Below are 13,459 nucleotides of genomic sequence, written 5' to 3'. Positions count from 1 at the left end.
AGCGAGCGTCGGAACCCCGACTCCCGCCGGGGCACCTTTTGCCATCAGTCAGACACCGGTCGGCCGGCCGGTCGGTCGGCCCCCCTTTTCCGGTCGGCCTACCGCTCCCACCTTTTCTCGATCGTCCGGTCGGTCCCTCCTTATCCGATCGGCCACCTGGCCTTCTGACTTCCATGTGGCGTTGACTCCTCGAAAAGGGGGTCCCCCGTTCTCACCGCCGGATCACTCGCCTCCCCCTCAAGTCTAGTCGAAGGAGGCGAAATCCGACTGACTGGACTGCCGATCTGACTAAGTAACGACCGCTATACTAGTCCGCTCGGCCTGGCTTAGGGATGCTCATCCGCTCGGCTCACACTCTTCGTTACACCCGTTCGGCGGTTTCTTGCCCGTGCCTTGCATTCCCTTGGAATCCATACCGAATCTTCTCCTTTACTGCCAAGCACGTGCACTGCGCGCAGTAAGGGGCGTTCATTAAATGTGACTCGTATCCTGCTGACACATGGCGATCTCGCTTTTGTCAGTGTATGGCGGTGGCGTTACCTCCGATGGGACAGCCGCCGTTTGAAATGAACGGTTTGATGATAGCTTCGTTTTTTGCAACCTGAATCCAACGGCTAGGGCTATCAGAGGCCAACGCTATAAAGATTTCGATTTCTTCTCTCCGCCGCCTTCCTGCTCCATCGCATTTCGACGCACTGCTACTTCCTTCTGCTCCGGCGACTCCGTTTCTCAGCTCTCCGACGACCTCACAACCCCTTTCGATCACCCTTTTACTCGTAAGCCCTTCCTTTCTTCACTTCCTCCTTCCTTTACGCTTTCTGTTAGCTGCCCTTGTCGTTCTGCCACCTTTCTTCCCTGCTTGATTTCCCTTTCTTTTTGTCCTGCATTTCTTTTTTATTTTCGCCCATGACTAGCACTTTCCAACCTACCGCCGGCGCTCTTGGTCTTTGGTACACGACCATGGAGAGTCGGTTTGACGAGGAGGACGCACTGCGCCTCGCTCGGACCTATGAACTCCCCGCTGACCACCACATAGTATTAGCCACACCCACCGACCGGCCTAATGAACCGCCGCCCGGCACCGTTCTCTTTTTCCGAGACCAATTTCTGGCGGGGCTGTGATTTCCTCCACATCTATTCTTCTTACAAGTGTGCAACTATTTCCGCATCCCGCTCGGCCAGCTAGTTCCGAACTCCATTAGGCTGCTGAGCGGGGTGGTAATTCTCTTTAAACTGAACGACATCCCCTTGGACCCCAAAATTTTCCACTACTTCTACTATCCTAAGCAAGCCGAGTGGGGTACCTTCGTTTTCCAATCTAGGATAGGTTTTGTTCTTTTCGATAATATGCCGACCTCCAACAAACACTGGAAGGAGCATTTTTTCTATATGCGTTTCCCCGAGCCACCGGCTTTCCGTATCAAATGGCAGACGGCGATGTCAGCACAACCGGAGCTCGACAAGTTTAGGGGCGATCCGGCCTATCTTCATGCAGTCGACCGGCTGGTCGGCCAACACTACCACATCGACAAGCTGCTCCTTCCGGGAGTGTTGTATACATTCGGCTTGTCCCTAGTCCCAGCCGACTTGCCTTGCAGCATGAGTAAGTGCTCTTATCGCCCTCTTTCTTTTGTTCTAACTGATTTATTCTTTGCTTCTGCAGCCGAAGTCATGTGGCGCGCCAAGGCTACCGAGCGGCTAAAGTTGAGAGCCACTGAGATTGAGGCGGCGAAGAATAAGGAGGTCGCTGAACGGGGATTGGTCCTGGCTGGCTCAGCTGCTGGGGGTGAGGGGACTCAGATGGTCCCCGAAGCCGTAACCGCTTCTGTCTCTCTAGATGAGGCTGGAGGCGATATCGCGTCCTCTGCTCAAGCCGAGGTAGAGGGCCGCTCGGCAGATGAGGTTCCTCTAGCGACTCGGAAACGCAGACGGCAAGAGCAAGCCTCTCAGCCGATCCCATCCGATGAGCAGCGTTCCGAGCGAGGTGATGATGCTCCCTTGATCTCCGGAGCGGTTTCCACGGAGAGCACCCCTACGCCGCTCGGCTCCCCCTGGGCTGTTTCCGAGGTGCCGCCTACTAGTCCTCCTCGGACCCTGCGTCGCCTAAGACGATTGGGCGACCATCCTTCCACAATTGGTGAGCCGTCTGGCACAGCAACTGCGCCCCACGATGATCCGAGCGGCCCGCGGTTGATAAAAACTGTTCTGCGATTTCCGTCGGAGGAATATTTATTGGCTACCGATCGGCCAGCGGTTCCCGAACAGCAAATCACCCTTACAGGTCCTCTGGACAAAGCTTGGGAGGACGCTCGGCTTCGCATCGCTCTTACGACCCCCAGCCAACTAGGAGACAGCAATTTGCAGCAGGCGACTGGGGTATATCCTTTGTCTTGTTGGCTAATTTGGTTTAGCTTCTAACTTGATCACATCCGTTCACAGAACTGGGTGGAGCAGATCGCCATCAGCAACCGCCTGGCCGAGTTGGAGGACGAGCTGAAAAAGCTCAAAGCTTCGAATGAAAGCAGAGGACAATCCACGGCTGCTTTGGAGAAGGCCAAGAAGCTCTTGGAAGCCGAGCGGAATAGATCCTCTGACTTGGCAGGTGAAGTAACTCGGCTCAACGCCCTGGTCAAGCAACGCGATAAAGAAATAAAGCTCGCGACCACCCGGAAGCTCAAGGCCATCGAAGATATGGACTTGATGAAGGTGGAAAACCGCGGGCTAGAACAGCGCGTGAAGGACTTGGACACCTTGCTGGCCACTGAACGAGAGAGCCGCTCGGCTGAACAGGTAAAATCTGAAGGGGCTTTGAAAGATCTTCAGGTTGCCCTTGATGCTTCCCAAGTTACGCTTAAAGAATATCAAGATGGGGAGCCCGGTCGGTCGGCAGAAGTGTGCAAAGCCTTCGTCCGCTCGGATGAATTTGGCGAAAAGTTCAGCGACAAGCTGTCCTTAACTTTTGAAGAGGCGATCAAAGTGGCAGTCGAATATCTAAAGACCAAGGGCCACATACCCACCGAGCTGTCGATCCCCCTCGAAGATCTGGCGGTCATGATGGGCTCCATCCTTGATTCTCTCTTTAATTTTGATGATAGTGCATGAAGGGTTTATGAACTTTCTTTAAGTGTTTGCTGTCTTTTGTAAGCTAGCCGTTCGGGGCGAATACTATTATAAATTTTGTCTTTCCTCTGTTCGGCGCAAATGAATTCTCTTATGTTGTTATTTGTTTATTCGACTAGCATCCAATCTTTAACTTTTGCCTCGGTCCTAATTTTCCTGCGCCAAGTATATTTTATAAGGGATCCGCTCGGCCACACGTTGCCTTTATTCTAGCCTTATTGGCAGGCCCAATCATGGGTCGGCCTTTACAGCTGAGGATCACGCAGAACGTTACCCGTCCGGCGGCGTTACAGACTCTGGTTGCCCGCCTCTTAACGTAGATCTTTACCGTTTGAGCTCGACGATCTGCCGATCGGAAGGTTTATAGACGCCGGCGCGTCTCTTGATTTTTAACGTCGGAGCTCGACGGTCTTCCGCTCGGAGAGTTTATAGACGCCTGCTCGTCTCTCGATTTTTAACGTCGGAGCTCGACAATCTTCCGCTCGGCGAGTTTATAGACGCCGGCTCGTCTCTCGATTTTTAACGTCGGAGCTCGACGGTCTTCCGCTCGGCGGGTTTATAGACGCCGACTCGTCTCTCGATTTTTAACGTCAGAGCTCGACGGTCTTCCGCTCGGCGTGTTTATAGACGCCGGCTCGTCTCTCGATTTTTAACGTCGGAGCTCGACGGTCTTCCGCTCGGCGGGTTTATAGACGCCGGCTCGTCTCTTTTAACGTCGGAGCTCGACGGTCTTCCGCCCGGCGTGTTTATAGACGGCCTCTCGATTTTAACGCCGAGCTCGACGGTCTTCCGCTCGGCGGGTTTATAGACGCCGGCTCGTCTCTCGATTTTTAATGTCGAGGTCCGCTCGGCGTGTTTATAGACGCCGGCTCGTCTCTCGATTTTTAACGTCGGAGCTCGACGGTCTTCCGCTCGGCGGGTTTATAGACGCCGGCTCGTCTCTCGATTTTTAACGTCGGAGCTCGACGGTCTTCCGCTCGGCGTGTTTATAGACGCCGGCTCGTCTCTCGATTTTTAACGTCGGAGCTCGATGGTCTTCCGGTCGGCGTGTTTATAGACGCCGGCTCGTCTCTCGATTTTTAACGTTGGAGCTCGACGGCCTTTAAGGATAACTTGATACAGCCGTTCGGCGAAGCTATTTGCCATCCTTCAATTATTTTGGCTTCCTGCATTACATGTACATGGGCAACCAAAATGTATACGAAATTACATCAGCGCACCTCTCACCCAGCTCGGTACGGCTGAAGATGATTCGCGCTCCACGGCCGATCCAGCTGCCGCCCGTCTTCGTCTTCCAAATAATAAGCGCCCGAGCGGAGCTTTTCGATGATTTTGAAGGGGCCCGCCCAAGGAGCTTCTAGCTTGCCGACGTCGCCAACCGGCTTCACTTTCTTCCAGACAAGGTCGCCGACCTGGAATGATCTGGGGATGACGCGCCGGTTGTAGTTTTGCTTCATCCGTTGCCGGTACGCCATCAGCCGGACGGACGCCTTGGCTCGCTCCTCATCAACCAAATCTAGCTCCATGTTCCTCCGCTCGACGTTGCCATCATCATAATTCTGGATCCGGGCGGACTCGACGCCGACTTCAACAGGAATCACCGCTTCGCCGCCGTACACCAGATGGAAGGGCGTGACGCCTGTTCCTTCCTTTGGGGTCGTTCGGATGGCCCACAGAATGCCCGACACTTCATCCACCCTACTTCCTCCCAGATGGTCGAGCCGAGCGCGCAAAATGCGAAGAATTTCCCGATTGGCTACTTCAGCTTGACCATTGCTTTGGGGGTACGCCACGGACGTGAAGTGCTGTTTGATGCCATAGCTTTTGCACCAATCTTCGAGCAACTTTCCTGTGAATTGCCGCTCGTTGTCGGAAACAAGTCGGCGAGGGATGCCGAACCGGCAGATGATATGTTGCCAGATAAATTTCTTGACTATCTGCTCGGTGATCTTGGCTAGCGGCTCGGCCTCCACCCACTTGGAAAAATAATCAACCGCCACCAATAAAAATTTTCGCTGTCCGGTCGCCATAGGAAACGGACCCACAATATCCATTCCCCATTGGTCGAACGGACAAGACACAGTAGCTGCTTTCATTTCTTCCGCCGGTCGGTGAGAGAAATTATGATACCTTTGACAAGAAAGGCACGTCACGACGGTCCGAGCGGCGTCTGCTTGTAAAGTTAGCCAGAAGTATCCGGCCAGCAGGATTTTCTTAGCCAGCGATCGTCCGCCTGGATGCCCTCCGCAGGATCCTTTTTTTTTTTTTTTTTTGATGAAAGGTAAATTATATATCATCAAGAAAAAGGCGTACAATCATGTCCTAGGATATCTAGACAGTTCTGCCGAAGTGTCAGGTCCTGCTGTCAATCAGAGGTATACATGTCATGTACTCTAACTATACCAACCACTCAAAAATATCAATCCATGCATGGAGTTGGACTGTAGTAGCCCGTATCCATGTCCTGCCATCTCGCTGCATCACCCTCCAACCATATAAGTCACAAGCTCCATCACTGTACCATCCGCAAATGTCCTCCTCACTGCCTCATACTCCATGGCACTAGCCTGCATTGTCCGCAATCTGCCTGTCATCACTGTACCGTCCGCAAGTGTCCAACCCACTGTCTCGTACTCCATGGCACTAGCCTGCGATGTCCACCGTACCATCCATCCAGTGTCGGCATCATGAATGTCGTACCGTCCGCAAGTGTCACCAGCCCGGCCTATAGCTCATCCTCAGCCTCATCCGCATGTGCCATCCTGTCCCTGGCAGCGTACTCCACTGTCTGTTATAGCATGCAGTCCAACTGTAGTGTGGAGTGGTACGTGTAAGTGTCAAGACCCGCACACTTAGGCTATCATCCCACCGCAGGATCCTTGATGCACTTCTTGGAGGATGTACGCCGCGTCTTCCGAGCTCACACATTTCAACAGTGGGCGAGAGAAAGCCTTCTTGTATAATTGGTCTCCAATGAGCGTGAACCGACCGACTCTCCTCCTTAGTAGCTGGGCCTCATCCCGATCGGACGGTATAGCACCCGAGCAGAGAAACTCCATGATGGGTGTCCGCCAGTCGCTCGGAAATGAGAGGCCCTCCATCCGGTCGACGTGAGCCACCAGCGAAACTTGTTCAATTGGCTGCTGGATGGCGACCGGCGTTATTGAGCTTGGCTAACTCATCGGCCTCTTGGTTTTCCGCTCGGGGTATCTTCTGGATAATGACTTCTATGAAATTGGCTTTGAGCTTTTCGAAGGCTTCGGCGTAAAGTTTGAGCCGAGCGTTGTTAATCTCAAAAGTACCAGGAAGTTGCTGAGCGGCCAACTGAGAATCTGAATGTATAGTTACCCGTCCGGCTCCCACATGTCGGGCTGCCTGTAAACCGGCTATAAGGGCCTCATATTCTGCCTCATTATTTGTAGCTCTATAATCTAGCCGAACGGATAGATGCATCTTTTCTCCTTAGGGAGAGAGCAGCAGTACTCTAATCCCGCTTCCGAGCCGAGTGGAAGATCCGTCCACAAATATCTTCCACATGGCTTCGGGTTCTGGCCTTTGTACTTTGGTGACAAAATCCGCCAAGGACTGCGCCTTTATCGCCGAACGAGGTTGGTATTGAATGTCAAATTCGCTCAACTCTGTTGTCCATTTGATGAGCCGTCCGGACGCTTCGAGATTTAACAACATTCTTCCCAATGGGCTATTCGTCCGGACGATGATAGTATGAGCCAAGAAATAAGGGCGGAGGCGCCGAGTGGCGAGGACCAATGCGAAAGCCAGTTTCTCGAGCCTAGTGTAGCGAGATTCAGCATCTTTTAAAATATGGCTGAGAAAATATACAGGCTCCTCTCCACTCGCCCTTACTAATGCCGAGCCGACTGCTTGCTCGATCGAAGATAGGTAGATACAAAGCGGCTCACTCGCAGCTGGCTTGGCTAGCACAGGTAGAGAGTTCAAGTTTGCCTTCAGATCTTCGAACGCCCGATCGCATTCTTCATCCCAGTGAAACTTAGCGGCTTTGCGCAAGATTTTGAAAAAAGGCAGGCTCCGATCGGCGGTCTTTGAGATGAATCTGGACAATGCTGTTATCCGACCGGTCAAGCGCTGCACTTCCCTCAGATTTCTTGGAGGCGGCATATCTTGTAGAGCTTTCACCTTGCTAGGATTTGCTTCGATACCCCACTCGGTCACTATGTAACCCAAGAAACGCCCTCCTTTTGCTCCGAACAGACACTTCTGAGGGTTTAGCTTGACTCCATATTTCCGTAGCGTTCGGAAAGTTTCCTCCATGTCTCCGAAGAGATCGGCCGCTCGGACGGACTTGATGAGAATGTCGTCCACGTATACTTCCAGATTTCGCCCGATCTGCTCCTTGAACACTTTGTTCATCAGACGCTGATATGTGGCTCCCGCGTTCTTCAATCCGAACGGCATCACATTATAGCAATAGGTGCCGTCGGCTGTAACGAAGCTGACTTTTTCTTGATCTTCACGGGCGAGCGGCACTTGATGATAGCCTTGGTAAGCGTCGAGCATACATATCAGATTGCAGCCAGCTGTGGAGTCCACCAGTTGATCGATCCGAGGCAGAGGATAAAAGTCTTTCGGGCAAGCTTTGTTGAGATCCCGAAAATCTATGCACACTCTCCACTTGTTGCCCGGCTTGGAGACTAATACTACGTTCGCCAGCCAGCTCGGGAACTGAACCTCGCGTATATGGCCGGCCTCCAAAAGCTTCTCAACTTCCGCCCGGATGATGGCATTCTGTTCGGTGCTGAAATCCCTTTTTCTCTGCTATACCGGCCGAGCGTCCGATCGGACATGTAGCTCGTGCTGCGCTATGCTCGGCGAAATTCCGGGCAGCTCATGCGTCGACCAGACAAAGACATCACAGTTTCTCTGGAGGCATCTGATCACTTCTTGTTCTGGCTTGCCTCCAGGTCGGACGCAACGAACGTTGTGGCCTCCGATCGGGTCAGATGAATCTGCACTTCCTCTTTTTCTTCATAAACTAAAGAGGGAGGTTTTTCAGTTATAGCGTTCACCTCGATCCGTGGCGACTTCCGAGCGGAATTGGCTTCTGCTCGGACCATCTCGACGTAGCATCGCCGAGCCGCTAGTTGATCTCCTCGTACTTCTCCCACTTTATCTTCAACTGGAAACTTGATTTTCTGGTGGAAGGTGGAGACAGTCGCTCGGAACTCGCTGAGCGCCGGTCGTCCCAAAATGACGTTGTATGACGAGGGAGAGTCGACCACCACGAAGTTTGCTGTCCGCGTCCTCCTGAGCGGCTCTTCTCCCAGTGAGATAGCCAGCCGGATTTGTCTGACCGGCAGGACTTCATTGCCCGTAAACCCGTAGAGGGGGTTTGTCATGGGCAGCAGCTCGGTTCGATCAATTTGTAGTTGATCGAAGGCCTTTTTGAATATGATATTGACCGAGCTTCTTGTGCCAATAAAAATGTGGTGAATAGTGTAATTGGCTATTACCGCTTTGATGAGCAGAGCGTCGTCGTGGGGCACTTCAACTCCTTCCAAGTCCCCGGGCCCGAAACTGATTTCGGGTCCGTTCGCCCGCTCTTGGTTTCAGCCGACTGCATGGATCTGGAGCTATCGGACTCTCGCCTTCCTTGCTCGGTTAGAGTCACCTCCGGTCGGCCCGCCAGCTATAATGTTGATCTCGCCTCGGGAAGTATTACTTCTATTTTCTTCTTCCCGAGCGGATGGTCGGGGCCGCTCCCTAGACATCCGGAGATTCTCATGCCTAGGAGTGTGGTGTCGCTTGGGAGTCGGCTGTTGTCGCCTGTTGACTATCGTCCGATCGGCTTCACTAGGCCTCTGTCACCTGTCAACTGATGGCGATCGACGGCCGCCACTCCGGGGGATGGGGTGGGCGATTAGAGGAAGACTCCGACAATCTCTGGTGTTATGTGTGTCCGTCCGGTGGAAGGAGCAAAACATCGGGGTCCATTTCTTCTTTGGCTTGGGCCGTGCGACATCTACCTCTTGCACGTGGGACCTCACATGGGGGGAGCGGATTGCTTCGACCCTCGGTCCTCTTGGCGGATGATGAGCGGTGTGCAGCTTCCGCTCGGCAGGGGGAGCCCGCTCGGTTAGAGTTTCCTTTCTTCGTGCCGCTTTGGCTTCCTCCACGTTGATGTACTCGTTGGCTCGGTGTAGCATATGGTCGTAATCTCGGGGTGACTTCCGAATGAGCGAACGGAAGAAATCCCCGTCCACAAGGCCCTGTGTGAAGGCATTCATCATGGTCTCCGAGGTGGCTGTAGGAATGTCCATGGCCACCCTATTGAACCGCTGGATGTAAGCTCGAAGCGATTCGCGGGCTTCTTGTTTGATGGCAAACAGACTAACACTAGTCTTCTAATAGCGCCGACTGCTTGCAAAATGGTGAAGGAAGGCTGTTCGGAAGTCTTTGAAACTTGAGATAGATCCGTCCGGCAGTCTCCGAAACCACCGTTGGGCCGATCCCAAGAGGGTGGTAAGAAAAACCCGACACTTCACTCCATCTGTATATTGGTGGAGAGTAGCCGTGTTATCGAACTTACCCAAATGATCATCCGGGTCGGTGGTTCCATTGTATTCACCGATCGCCGGGGGCACATAGTGCTTTGGCAGAGGGTCTTGTAGAATAGCCTCTGAGAATTGACGGTTGATCCGTTCGGGAGAGGCGTCCGCTCGGGGGGCTTTGCCTTTTCTACTGTCTCGTCTTGGTACTTTATCTGAGGATGATCCTCGATCACGATTAACTGCTACGACTTCAGGAGTGCGGAATAGAGCCCGATGGAATGGAACTGTGGCTGGGGGTGCTTCCGCTCGGCCACCAGATGCTGATGTTGCTTGCTGCTCAGGCCGCTCGGCTGGTGCCTTCTGTTTTTGTTCCACAAGCTTGGCGGCCCTCAACTCGATCAGAGCGTCGAGTTCCTCCGTGGAAAGCATCACCGTGTGCTGTCGTCCAGCTTCGTCCATTACTTCCGTTCGGATGCAGGAGCGTTCCCACAGACGGCGCCAAATTGATCCTGTCCGAAAGCTGAATCAACTGACGCTGGGCACGTGGCGCTCTCCGAGTCACTGACATAGATCTTCGGCTGGTTCGAAAGCTGAATCAACGGATGCTGGGCAGGTGGCGCTCTCCGAGTCGCTGACGTAGATCTTCGACTGGTCGTACGAACCTCCGGTGAACCTGCACAGAAGTCGGGCCGGGAAGGGGTTCCCGGCGGCGACCCTCCGACGCTCAAGTCAGGTAAGCGAACGACGAAGAAGTGGCTCCCCAAAAATTATAGAACGCCTACCTTCGGCGAAGTATAAGGCTCCTTATATAGAGCGGTGAAAGAGCTCATGCACGCCTACCGAGGTAAATATGTGTCCTTAGCCCATACCTAGGTATGCGTTTGTCAGAAAGCTTACCTGACACCATACTGCTACAGTCCAGGCACGTCTTCGATGGGACAGCAGAGCACCTTGTCGCCAGATTTGGAGTATGGCCTAGTCATAGAGCATGCCAGCTGTCAGAAGATGTTCCTTGTCCTTCTCTTCTCGCTCCATGTCGGGGCGTCCGGCCGGCCGACACTCACCTCACGTCTGGCCCTCCATATGCACTGGTATGCTTGGGAGATCCTCGATAATGTGCTATGTGGGGACTGTTCGCAGTATGCCACATTATGTCTTCGACCGAGTGTGCCATCCGCTCGGCCCTATGATCCTGTTCAGCGAGCGTCGGAACCCCGACTCCTGCCGGGGCACCTTTTGCCATCAGTCAGACACTGGTCGGCCGGCCGGTCGATCGGCCCCCCTTTTCCGGTCGGCCTACCGCTCCCACCTTTTCTCGATCGTCCGGTCGGTCCCTCCTTATCTGATTGGCCACCTGGCCTTCTGACTTCCACGTGGCGTTGACTCCTCGAAAAGGGGGTCCCCCGTTCTCACCGCCGGATTAGTATTTAATACTCAATGCATTCAAAAGCATATAACAAAAATATTATTGAAGTTGTGCTTTTACATTATTCTTGGAGTCAAACTTATTAATTATTTTATCATTATCAATTTTTTGAACTAACTTTCGTTCAATGTAGATGATCATAGAATTTGTTAAAAACTCTTCTTCCATCTTGTTATAAAGAACTATTTTAACAAATTTCATCGTTGAAAATATTCATTTCATTGTTAATGTAGAAACGAGAAAAGTAAAATAAGATGAATCAAGCTGTCAATTAAATAAATATATTAGATTTAATATAAAAATAAATGATATAATTATAATGTAAAAAATATAGCAAATGAGAAACAAATCACTTATCAATCAAATTGTATTAATTTGTTTGTTTTAACTAATCTTTAACATAATTCAAAAATAGTTGATAAATTTTAAAAACTTTCATAGCCAGCAACATCAAGCTTATAATGGTCTAGTTGTATTATCAAATGGTGCAAATCTTGTGCATCGAAATTAAGATGTGTGAATTTCTCAACAAGTTGATTTCTTTGGGTTCAAAAGTACGGCTACGCTTAAGAAGTTCGGTTATCTCATCTTGGGTCGGTCCTAGATTTTAAAAGTTCCGGTGCAAAAAAAAAAATCCCCCTTTAATTTAAGTAAGAAAATTTTATACTACTGTGTAGTATCTGTGGGCGAGGGCGACGACATGACAATGTGACAACGGCGACATTAGACGATGGCTATCAGTGTGAGTGAAGAGTTTGAGGTTGAACAAAAGTGAATTCTGAAAGATTAGGATTTAGGGAAATAGAAATTGGAAACAACTACTTTCATGCATATTTTTCTCTTTCTTAAGGGCACCTTTATAAAAAAAAATCATTATATTTTAACATTTATAATTACATCTTCTAAATTTTTTTCTAATGAATATATTTTATTAGCTTGTATTAAAAAAAATTATATAATTTTTTTTAAAAAAGGGGCCCATCAGAGGTGGGGCCCTGTGCGTTGGCCCCCACCTTGACAACCTCTAGGTCGGCTATGATCTCATCCTTGAATATACTATTAAGCTCTTCGACTTGAAAATCTATTGCCGCAATAAATATATCAAATATATAGTGGTGATTAACTATGATTGAGTCATTTCATCGACAAGAACAACTTATAGATTTATAATGAGTTTCCATGTGAAGTATCTCAATATCATACTTGGCACAAACTTCTTTCACACAACTAAATTGAAGAACAAATTCTTCTTCTCTAAAAGTATGAAGCAAAGTTTTAGTAGTTGAAATATAGTCTATTGCATTTAAAATATCTAGAGATTTCAATTGCAATGCTCGACAAAGCTGATTTATTATCCTCATTATCTTTTACATCCTGTGTAATATAAATATGAATTCAAAAGACTTCATCGTAATCAATGAACTACTAGTTTTATCATAGATAGAGTTAGAAGATCCATCATCCACAATGCTTTCTAACACGGTAATTAGAGAGTTATACATATCAATCATGCTATAAATTAAGTCAAAAATTAGACCTACAACGAGTCTTTCCAAGTCGTAGTAAATTTCCAATTTGATTACATTCTCTATAAGTATCAGGGTCACCAATAGCTACCATATGTGCAACTTCAATTCTTTGAGCAAAATATAACTCAACATGGTGTTTAGGAGATGATTAATGAGTTTACAAATGGAATTAAATTTTGAAAAAAAAAATTTAATGGATACTTTTTTTTTAGTAGCTACAGTTAATGCAAGTTGAAGTCGATAAACAAAATAATGTACATAATAAGCATATGAACAATCTTTCAAGAAAAGAGTTTGTATTTCATTTAAAAGTCACGCATATTGCTCACATCATTATATTCTTATCCTTGCATGTTGTGGATATGCAAGTTATAATGACCAAGAGCATTAGATATTTCTTTCTTTAAGTATTGTAGTAGTTATATAGTCACATGAACAATGTCAAAGAACTACTCTCATAAGAAATCATTAATATCTACAAATCATAATATAATAGTCATTTGCTCTTTGTTAGATGTATCTCTTGCTTCATTAACTAAAATGTAGAATTTTTTATCCTCGATTTCTTTATGAATCTTGGTTATCACTTTATTGATAAGAATATTTAAGATATCTTTCTGAATATTTGGTGAAATATAATTTGTCTTTTTTGGAACTTTCTCTAAGACAATGTCTCCAATGCTCTCATTCATTTTGCCATAAGTGTTATCATCTCAATAAAATTTCCATAATTATTAGAAGATGAAGATTTATCATACTCTCTAAATGCACATACATACAAAGTGAGCATCAAATGCTTTCAATAGTTGTTATAAGAAGTAATATGTTCTTCTACTTTTCTTTTAAAGATTGTGCAT

The sequence above is a fragment of the Zingiber officinale genome, chromosome 11B (assembly GCF_018446385.1).
Source record: "Zingiber officinale cultivar Zhangliang chromosome 11B, Zo_v1.1, whole genome shotgun sequence".
NCBI classification, from domain to species: domain Eukaryota; kingdom Viridiplantae; phylum Streptophyta; class Magnoliopsida; order Zingiberales; family Zingiberaceae; genus Zingiber; species Zingiber officinale.
This window is presented reverse-complemented; position numbering follows the sequence as displayed.